Here is a 16,851-nt window from a genome sequence, read left to right as displayed (position 1 = left end):
TTGGCTCGTAGGCTCATCCTACAAGTGACCAGTTAACTGTCATTAGCCGCCGCCATTGTCTCGTTACAGCCCTGTGACGCTCATCAATCATGTTTTTATACGGAAAACCACCCAACCAACAGTTGCCAAAACATCTAGATGCAGAAGCTTCCTGACAGACAGTCAGATAAACACTGCTGATAATAAAAATAATAATCTTGTCTAATCCCTCTGTCCCCACAACATGACCCAATCACCCAAATACCCCGATGACTTCCCGCCGTCCTTGTCCTATTAATACCTGCATATTTCATTTTGGCCCTGCGTCCTGAACTACTGGCTGAATTATATTTTCTTCAGTGTATGTTAATGCGCTCCACCTCTTCCACGGTATTACGCTGTCACTTCCCCGCTGAGTTAAAGCCTACTTCATTAATCCCTGGTCTTTTCTCTCTAATTATAACATCCTCCCGTCAGCTCCCTCTCTTTACACACACTTCTGCACAAATATCAGTTCATAAAGTTTTATTTTATGTCGGTAGGCACTCAGCATCTGTGGCATCTTCATAGCAACAACAGGGAAATTACTGTGGTTATATATACATGGACCTGGGGGGGGGGGGGGTACTGCTGAAATGTGCAGAAATGATTGAATAAACCTGCAAGGTTGCACAAAAATCCCTGGGTTTTGCAGTAACTGTCGTGATCATGAAGCTGCAAGTGCCTGGCGGGACTTCATTCCACGCTTTTGTTGACTTTGCTCTTCTCTGTTTGGATTCAGACGGTCCTGTGGAGGGAAAAACCGCTCCGCAAGGTCTTTAGATGGGTTCCCCCCAGGAGCACAGATGCTGAAAAACGTCCAGCTGATTTTAACATTAATGTTTAACATTTATTGTTCAGTATCTTTTGCTTGATCTTAGATGTGTGAGCCTGTTGATGCTACAGAGCTTTAGTGGAACAAAAAACAGATAACGTTTCCGAGCTGTTTTCGTGTAGCTGACTTATCTAAAGCACCTTTCAAGATGTTTGTTGCTGTGTTTATTGTGTGTTTTGTAAATATAAAAAGCAAAAAAAGGTCACATTAGGGCATCTGTATACTATTATCCTCTAGAGGGCGGGTCCAGTTTAAGGTTTCAGTGAAGTCAGATAGCCGGGCTTTAAGTCTCATAAAATCCATCCATGAGCCCCGAGCAGATCATGTGTGAATTCCGCGTTAATGGAAACGAAGACTCGAGTCGTTAATTCCAAGGGCAGCTTTTATTCAACCACCGACCGGAGACAAACAGATATGCAGACTGAGAGAAGGAGGAAGGAGGGTCTATTCCCTGAGCAGATATCAAGTAAAATCCACCTCTCGGCCCCCTCCAGAACACCTCCTCCTCCTCTTTCCTTCCAGAAGAAGTAAGAGAGGTCTTTTCAAGGTCGCGTCGCTGTCCTGGAGCGCGCAATCAACACGTTAATATTCTCAGAGGAAGAAAGAGAGACGTCACATCTGCTGACGACAGCAGTCTTGCTGGATTGATTCCTGCGGAGCTCATTTGACTCTTCAGGGTCTGACTACAGTTCATTGTTTACTCCTTTAAATGAGTGTAATATAGGTGTTTAGGCAAGAAACATGATGATAAGCGAATATGATGTAACTGTATACATGCGGTATACTTCTAAAGCCTCTCGCGTTCCATTTTCTTGGGTAATTGACCCCCCCCCTCCCCCTTCCCCCACACTGGATTGTAAAAAGTGAAATAAATCAACCCATCCCTGGCTCCGCTCCTCGTCCCTGCTCTCCGTGAAACAGATATCCACATCACTCAGACTAAACGACCGTGTGGGAGTGCGAGTCTGCAGAGTGGAGAGACTGCAGCATCATTTTGTTCCAAAATTACCACTTTCTACAAATAGATGGGAACGACTGCTGACATGACATGACTGTATTTAAGCTCCATGTGGGACAAAGGTCACAGAAGTCCTCTTTGTGTTGCTGACACTTATACTGTATCATTTACACTCGGAGAAAGGCCGCCCTCCAATGTGACTCTATTATGGGCAGTTATTTAGGGAAATCTCTCCCAGATTCCTTAAAAAAGTTGCCTTAAAATTCTCTCAGTAGCTGTGCAGAATATAATCCGCAACCACATTTGTGAACTGTTCAATTATAATGAAGGATTTAGCTTTTAAAAGGAAAGTAAGAGAACCTTTAGCTTCAGCTGCGGGGAAAGTTCAACTGGAGGAAGAATCCTGAGACGATAAATGAGCTTACGCTTAAGTTTCTTCCACATCCAGCTCCCGATCCCGGGAAGAAAATGGGAAAATGGCAAAAACTGTCACACCAGGACTCACGTCAGTCGACATTCACACGCCGTGGCAGCGTGGAAACAACAGAGCACAATGTGGTTTGGCCTGAAGGGAGCTCACTTCAAAAGTCAGTCTTTGTGAGTGGGAGCAAAGGAAAGAAAAGACAAGTGAACTCACACACACACACACACACACAAGGACACACACTTGCTATGAGCTGATTTGGTTGTTTACAAAAGAGGAGAAAGGTGGAAAGTTAGATGCAAGCAGCATCATTTTCAAAATTCCCAATTTTCTGCCGATGTGTGTAGTTTATTACGATACGATGCACCCACTTAAGCAGACGAGAAGCCTTTTTTTTCTGTGTTCAGAGAAAAAAAAATTGAAGCGAATATCCTTGGCACCCAGCAAGAAAACTAAACCCGCTCTGGCTTCAGCAGCAAATGCAACAGAAGCCCAAAAGAGAAGAGAACATGGTGTGAAAACTTGGCTTGGAGCACTGGCTCATGCACAACACGCCTCTTGATAATTTGTTGTAGAATGAAAGTTTAAAAAAACACAACAAGGTTATTCACATCAGATGTTTCACGACAGCACAGAGTCTATCCTTTATTATTTCCGTATTTACTGTAAACCTGGCAGAACGAGGCCTTCCGGGAGCTGGGGAACATCACTTCAGCTTAAATATATCTTTTCTTTATACAACTTTAACTGTGAGTTCCAATCTCCTCATAGAGCCAGAACCGCTTCCCTGTCTGACTACAACAACATGCAGCTCCTGCTGTTCAGCTCTGGTTTCCCCCGTGAACTACAAGGACACTGACATGTCGGCATCTGAGGAGTCATTAAGATGACGCCTTTACAGGCAAGAAGAGAAGATGTTGCTGTTGAGAGGGTTAGCTGGGGTTAAGGGCCTTTGCAGGAACTTTGCACTTGTCCAGCTGAAGAGGAAAATGTAGTGGAAGCAGAAGTTTGAAGATGAGCAACTGCAATAAAATAAGAAACTTAATGTACATCCATTCTACTGCAATGGAGAACTTTGACCTGTTGGAGAAAAAGCTTAAGTCACTCGTGCTTGTGCACCAGTTTGGCTCAATCATACATTTACTAAAGGAAGAGGAAGCAGAGGGAAACTCTTGGTCTTCACCAGACAACCAAAACCTGCTAATGGTTAATCCATCCAAACAGTCGATCCAACATCAACCCAAACATTTGTGGAAGACGTGTTGTAATAATACGGGCAACATCTTCTCCATCTTTTACTATTTCCTCTCCCTAGAAAAGAATATACGAGGAATTTAGAACCACTGAGTGGTTAAAGAACTAAATAAAAGTTATATATTCCATTTTCTGTTACAAATATCCACAAGTGATCACGTGGTCTCAAACCGAGTTCATCTTGCCACACATCCGTTGATACAGAAGTAAATTCACACAACCGTCTTCTAATCCCTTCGTGCTTTTTAAGGTTGTGGGTTAATTATAGCTAAGGATGCATCGGATTACCGTACCAATAAATAAATCTCTCCTGAAGGCATCAGAATGCTACCCTGCTGAACGCTCCGTCTATATCACACCGTCATCGGGTTACAGAGGAGAGCCGCTGTGACTCACTCCTCAATGAAGGCTCTCTCATTCGGGCTGAGATGGCAGCTTGGACAGATAAGCTCGAACGACAAGGAACAATGGAAAACGCATGTCGGGCGAACAACAGCTGTAGACGTACTCTGACCTCCTTACTGGCGCGCTGGATTGACGTAACAATCAAATTCTTGTCTTTTTCTTCATTACTGTCCTGGGTGTTAATAGCGAGTCCCTTCGTGTCGACTCGTCACCATCCGCCCTCAGAGCTCAGAGTCGAGTGGATTGTTTAAATTGATTTTCTGTCCTGAAACGTGACACCTTTGCGCCTCAACGTCTCATCAAATGAGCACAGAAAGTGGAGGAATAAAATGAAGCAAAGGGGAGATAACACACAACGTCACACCGCCGCGTTTCTCCCAATTACCACTTCAAATTCATTATTCCCATACTTATCGAAGCACATTTTGCTATTGCATCTTTTTAAAAACACACAAGAAAAAAGCATTTAAACACTAGAATCAACTCTTCTTTAAGCATGAATCAAAGCCCACAATCTTCCATCCTTTCAAACTTAGTTTACCACGAAAACCACCATCATCAAATATTAATCTCCCTCAGTATAACACTACACTGGATGGGCCTCATGCCGGGTCACTAGGTGATTTATAAGAATCAGAAATCAGGTTTTCTGCGTATTTGGCATTTTACAAGGCTCAGAATGATTAAAATAATAAAATAATGATTTGAATAATAACAGTCACAAATAATTCACCCAGTTTCACACCGTCTTGCACAATATTTGTTTAAAAGTAATTCAATTAAAATGTAAAGTACACAAAATACATGAAAACCATCCTGTCAACTGTCAAAATATATTGACTCTAATGGAATGAATACCCCATGAATACCCCAAAACATCATCTCTGAGGAGCTATAAATTCCTAATGACGTTCGCCGAAGTCTTGAATTGATTCTATAATGGTTCAGAGAATGTGGGATTAAACATGTTTGCTTTTTATGTGTGTTGGATAGCAAATTAATATCCCCAGTCAGTAACTTTTATGATGTTAAAGGCTGGTTATAAGAAGAGTTTGTCAACCCAGAGATCTTCCCTTTTCATCTATTGATGCAGTGCAGGACTGAAATTAAGGACTTTTCTAAATTAATTTGCCATTGTGATGAGAAAATCGCCATAAAATAGCTGTCGAAAGGTTTTTTTGTTTTTTTTTACATGCTCAAAACATCAGACAAACCTAAATCTCAACTTCCCACTTCTGAGTGGTAGTTGTGGAATAAAGACGTCACCACAGTAGCAGCATGCAGGTTTTACTACCCTAACGGAGACCTGGCTGCTTTGTTTATGTGTCTGCGGTGCTGTCAGACGTACACTGGCCACACATGTCACATCAGGAGGCATGATTATCCACCAGGATTACACTTTAATCAATCTAAAGCACGAGTCCCTGTCTGCTGCTGTGTTAATCCCATCAAAGAAGGGCTCTTTCTGCCTGTCAGCTTATCCTCTTCCCATTCACCACCATGTTCAACACCACGGCAAAGCTGAAGAGTCGACCAGGCCTGAGACCCCACTCAGTGCTACTGCACTCAATCCACCCATAATTCAACACAACGCGGAGGATTTCCTCATTGACGTGGCAAATTGAATCTGTCAAAGTCAACAGGAAAAAGGAAAAAAAATGAATGTGACGTAATAGGCCGTCGCCGCGGTGATGGACATTGTGCATTAAAGCTGCAGAATGACAAATTAAAGCCATAAGAAAAAGGACAACCTGCAGGTTGGTCAGTTTTCAATCACTAGATGACAACACCGATTCCAGAGTTCCATTATGCTAACTTTCATCTCCCCTCTGCTCTTAGACGAACAAACGTCGGAGATCTGACGCGCAGGCCGCCCTTTTGAGTACATCACACTCTTGCTTGTGAGCGCGTCACACAGCGGAGAGTTGAGATAGAGGCTGCACATGTTGCAGCCCTTGTTCATTGATTTGCTCAGATGAATAGCCAATCAGTAGGAGTTTTGTCACAGATGGGCTTCAATGCTGCTGAAAACCCTCAGCTTTTCAATACGCCATAAAAAATAGGCCCAGGGACACGCAAAGAGACGTCATTAGCATCAGTGGCTATAGTGTACACTTCTCTGTTTTGTGTTTGTATTTTACCAATGTTCCTGCTGCACAGTTTTCAAGTCACACACACACACATACACACACATACACTCACTGTTGGCCTGTGATGAAAACTCCACTTTGCACTCTTTCATCTCTTCTCACAGCCACGCTCGCGCACGCCACTGATGAATGAATAGAATGATGGCTGGGGGAGCGGAAAATGGAGCCACTGGGGGACGGAGAGACGTATAAAGAGAGACACACAGTTTACAAGCATTTAGGTTAAAAATAACCCCAGAGCAGCAAAGAGGGGAACATCTTTTATCTGCAGAGCCCTCTCCGTCCATCACTCTTTGTGTGTGGCTGGCTGTTGGGAGGAAGAGCGAGGGAGAGGAGCCATGTTCTCACTACGTACAGGGATGAGAATGATGACCAGACATGGTTAACATGACGCCATACTGGTGACAAATTGGGTTGGTTACTCAGACCAGTTATTTTTCTCCATTTTAAGCCGATCTTGGCACAGCGGAGAAATTGGGAACAAATCTGGGCCTCTGGTTTGTGGCCAAGTTGCTGGGCTGCACAGACAGTTCTGAAGCAGCGGCATCGTGACACAGAAACAAAGCATCACTGGGTCGCCGGTGGCCAATATTTGTGCGGCGCTGCCACCCGGCCTCGGCCATCTTTTGAGCGATGGTGCGACCTCACAGCAGGAAGAAACTGCGGCGCGGCGGGGGGAAAGCTAGCAAAGGTTTCTCTTGTTTACTGTCGATGTTGGCAGGTTCAGTCTGCCATATTTTCGTGTCTAAATCAGTCCTTCAATGTCTGATCTTTCAGTCTGGAGGGGAACATGGTGGAATTTACCATCCTGGTGCATACAGAGTCCACCCCCGCCTGCTCTTCTTTTCAGTCTATATATGACAGGCATGGCATGTTGTCTTTTTTAGCGCACTATTCCGCTGCACGCATTCATATCCACATTTAAAAGATGTCAGCAAATGAAACATTGGCACTCTGGGCACAAACATCTGAATCATTTATCTGACTCGATAGTTAAAATAATCGGTACTGACAGCTGTGGAGGCCGGCTGATATGAACAGGAAATCTGTTGTAGTCGTGCGGAGAAGCTAATTCGCACCGAGGCCCGGTCTTAACTGAGACTTTTCTTCCTGGCTGTGACATTTCTAAAGAAACATGACCACGGTACAGTGAGATACACTTGAAACCGTACCCCGATTTATGATGCAAACATGTCTGCCTCCCTTCAAGTAACTTTCTTTTCCCCTTCCTATCTAAACCATCCCTCCATCTTTTCCCCCACTCTGGATCTGATTGGCTGGCTGCCAAATGTGGTGCCAGTAACACACTGCTGATTGACAGAAATATCTGATTGGGATGCAGACATGCGGGAAGAAAGATATGGAGGGGGGGGGGGGGGGGGGTACAGCTGCTGGAATGTTTAGCTGACATTCCCTCTTCCGACAGTCAGTTCTTCGCTCCCCATGTCTCTCCCTATAGATGCCAGTGAGAGGTTAGCTGAAAGGAGGCCTCTGTCTCCCGCTTCAACCCTACATCCAACCTTCGTTTGCTTTTTTTCCACATCAACTCATGAGACGCCGCACATAGCAAACACACTGCAGGATCTGTCTGTTTTGCAAAATGATTTCTATCAGCGGGATGAAAGGCGAGCGGCACAGACTTGAAATCAGAGGCTATCTCTTATCTGATTGGCTGACATGTGGAGCTGTCTGTGGATTTTAGTTACCGGGGAGAACAAGGAGATAATGGCAAATGTGTCAGCAACTTCTTGGGCTGCAGGGCCCAGAGGAGGGTATGAAGAGATGAAAACGTACGATCCATCATCAATTATGTGTGCTTAAAGTTCAAAAAAATAAAAAAAATCACATTCTATTCTGTTAGCCCTGTCTGCAATGACTGCGACCCTTTTCACTGATTTAATAAAAAGTTAATTTAAAAAGGGTTCTCATAAAAATCCAGCAAGTATTATATTCCAGGTCAAAAGTGATATTTCAGGGGAAATAAAGGATAACTTGGACTTTGACTGGCGGTGGGGAGCGGGCTGGCTGATAATACAATCCTTCTGATTGGAGTCACTGGTGGGTTAGCTGGTTCAAGCGCTGAAATCCCGTCTGATTAGGCTCGTCTGAGATGAGCTGCGTCTTGCCTGGAGAGCGGATGAGAGCAGATGGCGGAAAGGCGAAGCGACAAAACTCTCCAGCTGATTGGGCGGGAGCAGTTTGTTGCTTCATATCCTCGATCTATCAATGCGTGGCGAATGGATTACGAAGCGTTTCAACAGTGTGAAATGTGCTAATTTGGATTAATTTAATATTTTGAAAGAGGTTGAACTCACAGTAAACTGAGTGAGACTCATGGATAATTAAAAGGGGAGAAGGGTGCATGTGTGTTTGCATGCAAGATAAATAACCCAAGTTGTTATGAGGATCAGCGTGTACGCATGTAGACGTATGTAATGAAAGCTAGCACTGTAAAGATCTGAAATGCGAGTCGGTTTGGATCGATTCCCGGTTTCCAGTTCCTTTAAAGGATTGGATATTTGGTTTGCTGCCTTGTTAAATCCCAAAACTTTCCTGGAAGCAGGTTGTGACAGTATGTTGCTTTCAGTCTAATTTGCCCGATGCTTATTTCTAACAGTTTGTGTTGCTTTCCTGCCTCTTGCCTGGTGCCGCCAGCTGTTTACAGTATGTTCTGCCTGCCAACTTCTTTGTTTGCCCAACTCTGCTGCTCTGCCAGTCACCATTTAAAGGCATTACCCTTCATTAACAACCATAATAGTTTGTATTTTTTTAACTTGTATGTGGATCCAAATGTCCAGTGTCATTTGGTGCACAGAACCTTAAAATTCCCACACTTTGGGCATCACCTTTGCTTTATTCTGCTTGTTAAGCATTAACCCGTCGTTACACAGCTGATTCGTTAGTTCCAATAATCATTTATCGGAAAGCGAAATGGCAGCTTGTGCACATGTGCAGAAGACGCCCGATGGCAAATGGGAACCTGGAAGATGCTGCAAGAAAGCGGAATGCAGAAACACGCTTACAGGTGGAAGAGCAGACAGGCTCAGGCCTCATTAAATCCCAGTCAGGCCCGAGTTCCACAGGGGCCAAACACTCTGCAGCTCATGCGAGAGAGTCACACTAAAGTGTCTGTGCACGTCACGCCGTGCACGCTGGTGCAGCGCCATTAGTCTGTGCTTCGCTGCAAGCACACAGGCATTCAGTGGTGAATCAATCATCTGTTGATCAACATTCCTGAGCTTCATGCAACCATTTAGTGCCGGCTATCGCTTCATAATTAGGTTAGATTATGGGAGCAGCATCAAAGAAACCCACAGCGCTCCTGCTCCATAATCTGTTTTCATCATTTCCATCTTTGCCTCTCTTCACATCAAATGTGGACACTTAAAGCTCCGGGATACCTAAACCTGCCTTTAGAAATAAAAGCCTGTGTGTGTGTGTGTGTGTGTGTGTGTGTGTGTGTGTGCGTGTGTGTGGTACACATGGGATAGTGAAGAGGTTGGAGAAGAGAATGCAAGCCATAAACCAATTTTCTCTCTGCTTTCAGATGGGAGCCATAAAATTTTCATCAGAGAAAAGTGTTGTTGGACAGGGAAAGCATGTGTTTAAGGTCTTTCTGAGGATGACTTGGGTTTTTTTTGGAGTAAAATAAACCAAAAACCATCACAAATACTCAGGCGCACCAGGCAGTTGGGAGACACTGTACAGAAACAGCAGCTTATTGAAGCAAATATCCAAAGTCACTAACAGTTACTAATCCAAGTAGTACTCCAAGAAAAAGGCAGAATCTTGGAAGTCTCCCAGAGCTGCCTGTCTGTTCTCCACAACAGTCAGGTGGTGAGGAGGGCAAATTCCATCCCGTCTGACCGCACACACCCTCTTCATCACAGGTTCAGAGGTTTCAGGAGAGTGTTCTAACGCTCTCTGCTGCTGTACTCAGATGATGATAGAGAGATACGCACATTTGCAATCTTCATCTGAGGAGTTGTCGCTTTACTTAGACAGGAAGTTCCTGCCTCCTGCTTCCAGCCAATTACAATGCAAAATGTAATGAGCGAGGTTCCATTAAGGAAGTCACATGGTGCTGCCGCCTGCACTTTCGACTCCTTGCATGACAGAGTCTGTTTTTTCCTGCCTGTCAATGCCAGGAACCCATTAAGGAGCAGTGCTGGGGATACAATGGGAAACAATGTGAGGATGGACGTGGTCCTTCTTCCTCACGGCTGCACCTTCACAAAGGTCCTGTTGTTCTTTAATTCTGGCCAAATTGCACTTCGCAAATTTATCTTATAGTTAACGGCTGCTGTAATACCGAATTAAATCCAGACCCTCAAATATCACAAACCACAACGACCAAAAAGGCCAAAAAAACAAATCACATACAGTCTGGTATGTGATGATCATCCACAGGTAGAATTTGGGGAATCTTCTGTCATCTTTATGTTAAATAAAACTGCTTATAAATGCGCTCCTGAAGGCAACACAACTGCTTCTGTTTTCACATTAGCCTCACTCTTTCATAAAAGCCCTGCTGGAGGTGAGGCCGGAGCAGTTAAAGAGCGCGCTGGTGCCCCCCCACCCAAACAGAAGAGCAGCGGAAAGCCTTGCGGCTTGTCTTCTTCCTCTGGTCTCTGCAGTTTTCCTCAGCTGCAGCCTGCAGGCCACCTCCTTGACCCTCGCCCAGCCAAACTCACCCACTCACACCAAATTCCACACTCACACACATTCCTCTGTGAAACACACTAACAAATCAAAGCCGTGCACGTCGTAGCCCCACTGTCTTTTTGATGTCCGTATCCCGAGCGGATAACTCATGCTGTTGACCTTTGTCCTGGCTGATTGTTCCTAAAGGTGGAAACCCCTTCAGAGCTCCGTGGGACTACCTAAAGTATTCGGTTAAAAGATGCCAGGAACTCCCCACTCCTCAAATAATGAAAACACAAAAGATTGACTATGTTGTTTTCCTGTTCCTGTTATGCCTATATTTGACCAATACTGGATAACTTTCAAAATAAGACGCCCAGCTCCATTACATAGTGGGCTGGTAATTTTATCCAACTGATTTTTGAGACATAATAAATTTTTGATGCCATAATTTTCATGTCCTGACACTAAATGTCACCCTAAACCTATATATGGGTTTATCTATTATTGAAGGGTCAGGAATGGCATTAATATTGATTGGAATTCCTTTCATCATAAGGCAACACTGATGGGGTTCCTGTCATCTGACCGTGTGAAGCTGAGAGTGAGAACGTGGAGATCGGCAGAGACGGAGCCATCTCCTCCCTCACCGACTGAGCTTTCCAGCCTTCTTTTGATTAACAGGCCGATCGCGTGACACGTCCCGGCTTGCAGTGCCACTAAATGTTGCACCAGTATGAGTTATTTATATGACGTTATCCAGCATAAATCCCCCAGCAGCCTCGGTGGGGGATCGGGTGTGGAATCAGGTGTCGGGTATTTTTCATCACAGAAATGATCGGCGTGTTTCCTTGGACGAGCAGGATGTGACATCCAGTCAGAAGTGGCCACAGGAGATAGAGATGCTTCAGGTTTATGATGGAGACAACAGGAGATGGAATCTGAACATGTGGCACACCACAGGACGAATGTGTCAACACAGAAAAAGATTAGGAGTACTATTCCTGTGTGTGTGTGTGTGTGTGTGTGTGCTGCGATCACACGTGCACAGAACCGTTTAAGAAGGCTCCAGCGTGTCCTCGCAGATTCGTTTTTTCCCAACTTTGTTTTGTCTTTGTGACAAATTATTTGGTTCAGTGAGAAACTGAGCCGCTATCTTCTGAGCGACCGCATTAGCGCACACGCTGGTTCACAAGCGCGCTGTTGATGTGATGGCCAACGGAGGTATTTACTGGTATTTATTGGTTCAGCCAAGCCTCAGAAGGAGGCTGTGAATTCTGATGTCTGGAGAATATGAACCACATGGGAGCACCGGGCATCTAGCCAGCCCAGACAGACAGACTGGCATCGGCTGGCACTGACCACACACTCCTGTCTACCGACCCCCTACACACACGTAGACACACACAGAGCAGAACCCATATTAGTGGGTGAGAAGACACCCTGCAGCAAATCCACATCACTGCAGCGGTTACAAGAACGAATCATGTCACTTGCCATATTCATTATATTTTTTCATAGCTGGAAGCAAAAGTTGCAATAACAAATGAGCTGTGACCATCTAATTCTGGCCTACATGTTTGTGTGTGTGTGTGTGTGTGTGTGTGTCCTTGTATTTGCCACATATTCGGTACCGAAATACTCATTCTACTAGCAAACTGAGGACATTTTTTGTGAAGTGGGTCCATTCTTGCTGGTCCACACAACTTTAAAGGACTGTTTCAGGGTTAAGACAGCTGGTTAAAAGAGAGTTGAGGTTCGGGGTTAGTTGGAATGGTGAGGGTAGGGAGCTGAATAATGAATAACATCTATGAACGCCGTCACATAGATAGAAAAACAAGAGAGTGTGTGTTTGCGTTTGTCTATGAATTCTTGTTATTGCTACATATTCACAAGGTTTCTGCCCACAATATTCCCACAGTATTCCCAGCATAATGTTGCGAGCGTGCAGGTTATTTTTGGCAGGGTCAATGTTCCATTTGTCGACAGACCAAAATTGCTAACTAGAATTAAACAGAACAATATCAGCTTTGACACTGTCGCACAAACACGTGCACAGAGGGGTGTGTAAAAGGAAGTCACTGCTGGGATCCTTCAGGTGGGTAATCAGCAATATTGTAATTATGGATTAATGCTCAATTAATACTGCAATCCCTCTGTTTGTATGGCGTGCACACAATGACAATAAAGGCTCTCTGACTCAGACGTATTATTTCAGTGTTGGGTTTCAAGACAAACTGCTGTTGACTCAGGGGCCCTGTAAAAAGTGCGAGTGCAGCAAATCCCATTAAATTCTGAGCTACGATGGTGTTTAAGATTCATGGACAGCGAGCCCTTTTCATTTCCTGAAAAGTTGACATTTCCCCGGTTTATGATTCTGTCAGCCTGTTTGTAGATGACCCATCATGGCGCCTCCGCAGCCACGGCGGCTGGTATTACTCCCCGCTCCCAGGGACAACGCACACGCGCGCATGCAAACACACTAACGTGGGTCAGCGATATCTCAGGGGACAGCGCGTGTTGGTGTGAATCCCGGACGCGCCCTTTGACCCTCAGCGTGGTCAGACGGCCCCTAATGTCAGTAAATGCAGCACGAAACAGGCAAGCGCGCTGCGACGCCCTTTAAACAGGCCTTAGCCGTGCGTGGCTGCGGCTGGCCAGCCAACCATGGTCGATGCTCTGTGGCAGGCGAAGGAAAGCAGAGAGCCTGAGAGAGCATATCTGCAGGAAGCAACGATGCAAAAGTTGCCTCCATCCAACGCCTACTGCACACTTCCTTCAGCATGAGCACATCGCGCATGGATGCATATTTGCATTTCTGAAGCGCCGGCTTAGTAAAACCAGGACTTTTATCTATATCAACTGAGGAAAGGATGAAAGGAGATAGAGATGAAGCTCAAAGGGACGGGGAGAAGAGCACGTGCACGTGTTCCCCGCCAACATCCGCTGACCTATCGCGCAACATATCCCAAACCTGGATAAGGCGAGCAACGGGCAGCACTCCCGTCAGGTCCCGGTAAATAAAGACGGTGGGAAGATGAATGGAGATGATAAATCAATAGCCCAGAGAAGCCGCATCAACAACCGAGAAGAGAGGAGACGGAAATGGAAGGAAAAAAGAGGCAGATCATATGTTGCCCACCTTACCTCTGCTGCTGGGCCGAGGTGTCTTTTTGGGGGGGCAAAAATCCTGTCCGAGAACTCACATGTGCGTCTGCTGCCTGCACCTGCGCGAGTGCGTCCCAGACGGCGGCGCTCACTGGTGAGCGGGAGGAGAACGGTGCGCCGGAGGGCACGCAGGCAGACTGAGACGGGAGAGCAGGGAGAGCAGGGAGAGCAGGGAGAGCAGAGGGCAGACTGAGTGGGATGGAGGAGTTGCCGCTTCCCAACATCAGAGCGGCTGGGCTGGATACGCCCACCTCCTCAGCATGCATCAAATGGGAGCCGCTCACACGCGCTGAAGTATGCAAAGTTCAGCCCGAGACGCGAGGTGACATGTGCCCGCGTGCACGTGCACGCGCTCCCGGAGGATCTGGTTAACCCCCTTTTCTCAGAGTTGGTGAAAGGGCTGCTGGGAATTCCACTGTAAATAAAGACGCTGATAAAAGCAATAAGAGCCTTAATGAGTCGAGGTTGCGTTTGGAGAAGACGGGGGGGGGGGGAGTTTGGGTTTGAGATGTTTTTTCAGTTGTTTTCACCGCTTCAGGCATGAAAACACACAGGAAGTCAGAACTCGTAATTAATTCTGTCATGTGTTTGCTCGTGTTTTAGATTTTTGGGAGTTTTTGAGAAGTTGGACTGAATGACTGTTGACAGGCCGGACAGGGTCAGGTTGCACCGTAGTTCTGCTGCGGATGTTTTCAGTCGGACTCAGCTGAAGGTCCAGTGGGCACGAGTTCTGACTCCCAAATATGCCTCTGTGACCCTTATTACAATAATAATCTCTGTGTTTTCTTTCATTTAGGACCTAAATATCATCACGGGTACTGTTTCCACCGTGGCCCAGAATAGAAAACAGTTCTAAAGAACTTGTTTTACTCATCACTTAAATATAGTTTCTCTGACACTTGAAAAGGTTGAGGGCTGGTATTAATTTCCTGCAGGCTCTATTCTGACCGCTAGTTTCACACACCGTATTTTAATTAATCTGTTAAAAAATCCCCAAAAAACCAAGAAATTCAGTGGAGAAATACAGACGGCGTTAAAGGATGTTACTGGAAAAACCATTTGTTTTTTAGAAGCGGCCACGCGGAGGGGTTTGGTTAGTTGGTAAGAGGTTGACTTCAGGACATAGTTCTCATTCCTGGGGTGTCCTGTCGCTCAGCATGCTTTCATTCCGCCTCCTCTCTTTAATGTCGCGGGTCGGGGCCGTTGCCCCCAGCCTCCGCTCGGCTCTCCCCGGGACAGAACCCGCCTTGATAAAAAGAGAACCGTCCTCATTACTACCACAGGTTAGAGGTTGAATTCCTCTGGGAGCACACCCATGGGAGAAACATCTACAGTAGATCCTTCACAGCCGCCTTCAACAAGCTGAAGCCGCGTTATTGGCTGGTCTATTGTGTTGTGACGACCAATTAAACACAAGGCCTTGGATTGACTTCACCAGGATTTAAGACATGAGTGGACAGATCTCCTCCCCCCTGAGAAACTGATGTTATCATCAGGTGCAGAGGGAGCTGAAACACACTAATCCCCTTCCTCCCCCCCCCCACACACACACACACACACAGACACACACAGGGTTAATCCATCTCCTGGTACGTGAGAGAATATAAAACCACAACTGTTTATGACCTCTGAGATTTTCAGATATTCCCAGTCTCGTTCACTTGCAGCTAGATTGCTCTTGTTCAGTGGCATTCATTTTTAAACCAGTGCAGAAGGGGGGGGGGGGGATCGCAGGGATCAAATATTCTGATGGTTGAGGCTGCATGATGCAGATACATGACAACCTCCACGGGGAGGCTCGTAGCCTCACAGGAAGTGTTTACCTGCAAACTGCTCCCTTCCACTACTGTATCAACATCCCTGCCGCTGCAACAACACAACAACCCGCCAGCCTGAAAAACGAACACGGTGGATTGTAGCTCCAGCGTATCTCCGCGTCCATCGATACGTCTCTGCTGATGATTAAGCAGCAACTCTGCAGCAGCGGCGGTTTAGGTCCATCATGCACGCATGCAACCGTACACATTCCTATAGGTGCGAAGATACAGGTCTGTCACTGCTCATTTTTTCGCTGCAGTCAGACCGCAAACCTGTCCGCTTAGTTGGGAAAACACGACAGGACCAGCACTCTGCAGCCGACGGACTACAACTAATGCACACAGGAAAAACCGGATATTAGAGAGGCAACTCTCGCGGTCACGCTTTCAAGCCAATGTTGTTTGTGACGGGTTTGAGCAGAGAATCTGAGGAAACGTGAATAGTATCTTACCGTGGAAGTGCTGGAAGAGAAGCCTCCGCTCCGCTGACCGTCGGATGAGATGCTCCAGTGGAAGCCGAAATGATGCTGGACGCTTCACTCCTCATGATCCTGAGCACTACTTCCCCCTGCTGGCTATAAAAGCGCACTGCCCCAAACTTGTTCACGAACAACCGTTTTTTTTAGGTCAGTGAAAACAGCAATAGTTGTATAAAGAGGGGGGAAAAAGCTACTTTCCAACAAATATATGATTTAATAACAATCTGCAAATGATTTTTCTTAAATTGTGGGTTTTTGTTCAAACGATTACCATCATTTTATACTAAATATTATATGCTTTTCCGTTGACGCCTTCAAAATAAAACAAACGCAATTTAAAAAAAAATATCAGTGGGGGACAATTCATTTAAAAAAAAACTCTTACTGGCGTTGAGTGATTTTACACTTTCATTGACTTATTTTATTAGTATTAATATTATTTTACTCCATTTCATGCTACTTCGAATGCTTGTTTTGTATGTGTTTGTCGACTGAACTTGAATTAAATGTCTGATTGACTGAATATTTCTCTGCACAATTTTAGGGTGTTTTAATCGCCGAAAATTGTAAATGCGAATATTACACCAGCAAATGTATGCAATATCAATGTAGTATTAATAGCTTCTTTCTGGCAGTGTATTTTAGAAACAGACCGCATATGATTGTATGCATTGTCTGTATAGTTGAATGTTGTTGATT

The 16,851-nt window shown here is 45.4% G+C and overlaps 1 protein-coding gene across 3 annotated transcripts in view; it reads right to left on the bottom strand.

Moving 5' to 3' along the window:
• Positions 1–16,198, bottom strand: part of kank4 (KN motif and ankyrin repeat domains 4) — a 42,130-nt gene extending 25,932 nt beyond the window's left edge. For 2 of the 3 annotated variants that reach the window (XR_965410.2, XM_011615114.2), the window contains exon 1: positions 13,836–14,064. The gene's annotated coding sequence lies outside the window, so the exon portion shown is untranslated. Of the gene's footprint in view, positions 1–13,835; positions 14,065–16,125 lie in introns of those variants that run through there. The other variant, XM_011615116.2, reaches the window with a different exon arrangement.
• Between the last annotated feature and the right edge of the window lie 653 nt (positions 16,199–16,851).

The sequence above is a fragment of the Takifugu rubripes genome, chromosome 20, assembly GCF_901000725.2.
Source record: "Takifugu rubripes chromosome 20, fTakRub1.2, whole genome shotgun sequence".
Lineage (NCBI taxonomy): Eukaryota > Metazoa > Chordata > Actinopteri > Tetraodontiformes > Tetraodontidae > Takifugu > Takifugu rubripes.
The sequence above is the reverse complement of the archived record's forward strand: the minus strand, read 5'-3'. Positions and strand labels throughout refer to the sequence as shown.